Source organism: Vombatus ursinus, unplaced genomic scaffold (genome assembly GCF_900497805.2).
Source record: "Vombatus ursinus unplaced genomic scaffold, bare-nosed wombat genome assembly UNPS02006862.1, whole genome shotgun sequence".
Taxonomy (NCBI): domain Eukaryota; kingdom Metazoa; phylum Chordata; class Mammalia; order Diprotodontia; family Vombatidae; genus Vombatus; species Vombatus ursinus.
Genome location: NW_020946640.1, coordinates 1 through 3,916, shown reverse-complemented (window position 1 = coordinate 3,916; position 3,916 = coordinate 1). Strand labels below are relative to the sequence as shown.

General features: G+C 38.0%; 1 pseudogene; it reads left to right on the top strand.

Moving 5' to 3' along the window:
• The first annotated feature begins 2,583 nt into the window (after nucleotides 1–2,583).
• LOC114033252 lies at nucleotides 2,584–3,781 on the top strand (annotated as a pseudogene).
• Nucleotides 3,782–3,916: the final 135 nt, after the last annotated feature.

The window sequence follows — 3,916 nt, the reverse complement described above, 5'->3', positions numbered from 1 at the left end:
ACACACACACACACACACACACACACACACACACACACACACACACATATTCACCATGTCTTTATAATAAGCATAATCCCTTTGAAATCTCCCCAGGACCCTTTCTGCTTTACCATGGAAATATTTTTGAGGTGGTGAACCAAGTAGAAAGAGAATGGGAGGGAGTTTCTCACATGATTCAGGTGTAAGATTTGGGGGTGGAGGGTGAGGGAAGTCCATTCTCGTCTTGGAATGAGCTTGAGCAAGATTGTGTCTTTTCAAGACCAGAGAAAACAAAAAGAATGCCACTATACCATGTAAGTGCAGACTCTATAAAGAAGGACACTAGTGGCAACTAGTTGGCACAGTGGATAAAGTGTTGGATTCAGAAGCAAGATAACCTGCTTTCAAATCCAGCCTCAGACACTTTCTAGCTATGATATTTGACAAATCATTTTACCTCTGTCAGCCTTGGTTTCCTCATCTGAAAAACTGAGGGCAATAATAGCACCTTCCTCCTCCCCCAGGTAGTTTGTTGTAAAGATAAAATGCTTTGTTTGAAAACCACTTAGTAAAAACCATAAAGCCCTATAGAAATGTGTGCTGTTATTCTATTAGAGGAGGGAGGACATGAATATACCTTGTGTCTTGGGCCTGATTTTCTGATGGAAGATGCCATTTTCATTGAAGCTCTGTACTAAGGAATTCAGGAAACCTATCCTAGACACAAATCTCAAAGTAAGCAAAAGTTGTCTTTGACATCACATCACTCCTTTTTCTTTATTTCCTCCCAGTTCTTAGTGCAATTTTATCCTGGCACTCAGTTTCCTCACCATGCTCTATGATTACTCCAGAAATTCTACTATAATACTCCTTTAAGCTTCTCTTTCCCCATACTTCTAAATTATTTCTCCCTTTTGTTACTCTATACCCTATCAAAAATCCCATTTCTTCATCACTGTTGAGATCATAGGATCACAGGAATTTATAGCTGGATGGGACCATAGAGATTATCTGGAAGACTTTAAAATGACAATCAATACAGTGAATGACTATGAGTCCAAAAGGTTGAAAATGAAACCTGCATCTCACCTTCTGACAGAGGAGTGATAAATTAAAATTTCAAGAGATATTTTTACACATGCCTAATGTGGATTCCCCTCCACCCCTAGAGTATGTAGTTATGTATTGAAGAATTTTATTTTTCAATTTGCTCAATTCAACAGAGAAGAATTGAAAGTAGGAGGGAAAAAATATTTTAAACTACTAGTTTATTTGAAAAACAAACTATTTAACATTCTAAGAACAACATTTGACTTCTCTGGCTCTTGATTTAATTGTCTGCAAAATGGGTAAGTCAAATGAGATGATTTGTTAGGCTTCCTTCAGCTCTATAATATGTAACCCAATGAAAAAGATTGCTAACTGAATAGAAAAGAAAAAAAATTAAGAAATTTCTAGATAGCCTAGAATTCTATCCCCAAAGCAACAAAAGCAATTAGAAGCAGATAAATGTTAACTTTTACATTTAGGATATCAATGATAACAATGAATTGTGTAAGTCCAGGGTGATGAGAACTAGTTTAATAGCTGCTTATATGAAATAAAGTCATCTTGTCATACTTTCTCATTTGACAGATGAGCAAACTGTGCTCTACACCTTCAGGAGATGGAGCTAGGAACAATAAATGAAGGATATACAATTTGCCTCAGTCTAGAAAACTTTTCCTAACAACCTGGAATCTTGTTATAAGGGTATAATGGGAGAAAGAAAATTTGACATCATAGGAAGAGGACATGTAGGAGTGGGATTACTCTCAGAGAGGTTTCATAATGGATTTTTGGATTAGGTGGAAAGTAGATCAAGTTAATATCTGAGCTCCCTTCCAACTTGAAGACTATATAATTCTAGGAATACGTATGTTACCTTGTCTCACCTTCATTAGTTTAAGAATGTATTTCAAAGGATGTCAAGTATCTCAGAATTAGTGTATTCCTTATTTCTTATAAAATTTGAGATTATGATTCATGAATGCAGAATGAACAGAGGTATCAGGTGACAAACAGTAAGATTCGATGATAGCAGGAGAAATTCAATTACCCAGTAGCACAAGACATTTAACTTACTGAAGAACTCTTACTTTTCAAGTTTTGTTACCTTCTCATCAACTTTGAAATGAATATTTCCATTTTTGAGAAGGGCCCCCAACCAGTCATCCTCAGTTGTCTGGATTTAACCACCATGCCTCAGATTCCTCTTGACTCTGCTTCTACAATCTCTTTTTGCCATTGGTTAATTCTTCCTGAAATCTTAATTTTATGAAACAGTCCCAGACTTTCTATACCTCATTCTCTAGATTTAGCTACCCTGCCTTTGCCCTTCTTTCCATACCTTCCATCTTTGTCCTCATTATCTTCCCTATTAGAGTACAAGTTAACTGAGGGCAGAAACTGTTTTCTTTTGTATTTGTATCCCTAGCACTCAGCACAGTGCCTGCTCCACAATGCATGGTTAATTAAGTGCTTGTTGGCCCTGCCATGTGCATTGTGCAGCAGACAGGTCCCCTCACATGTGGCAGGGTCCTAGGCTCACACTGCTCCCAGGGACAGTGAACAAGGGGCTGCTGCTACACCAGCTGACTGCAGTCAACTTCTTAACATAAGGTCTATATAGGAAAATGGAGAACAGAAAATTGAAAATAAGATAGAAGAGGCTGTCACACCATTGAAAGAGAAAATCAGAGACTTGGAAAAGAAACTTTACCCAGAAGTACCCACCAGTGAAGTTTTTATCAGAAAAGGATCAAAAAAGAATTTTGATAACTGGAGGAGCAGGGTTTGTGGGTTGTCATCTTACTGATAAACTAATGATGGATGGCCATGAGGTTACAATTGTGGACAACTTCTTTATGGGCAGGAAAGAAATGTGGAACATTGGATTGGTCATGAAAACTTTGAGCTAATTAACCATGATGTTATAGAGCCCCTCTACATTGAAGTGGACTAGATTTATCATCTAGCATCTCCTGGTTCTTCTCCAAACTATATGTACAGTCCATTAAGACATTAAAAACCAACACAATTGGGACACTAAATATGTTGGGGTTGGCAAAATGTGTTGGAGCGCGTCTTCTTCTGGCCTCCACCTTGGGAGTATATGGAGATCCAGAAGTGCATCCCCACAGTGAAGATTACTGGGGCCATGTGAATCCAATAGGACCTAGAGCTTGTTTTGATGAAGGAAAGCATGTGCCAGAGAACATGTGTTATGCCTACATGAAGCAGGACAGGGTTGAAGTGTGAGTTGATAGAATATTCAATTCTTTTGGGCCATGGATGAATATAAATGACTGTCAAGTTGTCAGTAACTTCATTTTGCAAGCTCTCCAAAGGGAACCTCTCACAGTACACTGTTCTGGGTCTTAAAATCCAGCATTCCAGCATGTCAGTGACCTAGTAAATGGACTTGTGGCCTTAATGAATAGCAATGTTAGTAGCCCTGTCAACTTGGGGAACCCAGAAGAACACACAATTCTAGAATTTGCTCAGTTAATTAAAAACTTTGTTGGTAGTGGTAGTGAAATTCAGTTTCTCTCTGAAGCCCAAGATGACCCACAGAAAAGAAAGTCAGATGTCCAAAAGGCCAAACTAATGCTAATGCTGGGGTGGGGAGCCTGTGGTCCCTTTGGAAGAAAGCTTAAATGAGGCAATTCACTATTTCTGTAAAGAACTTGAGTACCATGTAAATAATCAATACATCCCCAAACTGAAATGCTCAAGGATAAAAAAAAAAAAAGGCTGAACATGACATTATTGAAGGAAGGATTTGCTTCTCTGGGAAGGAGATTTCTCTGTTTTATATTTGACAGGATGTATTTTTTTTCTTTACCTTTTTTTTTTTTAAACTTAAACAGAGAGGGAAAGCAGTAATTGTCAT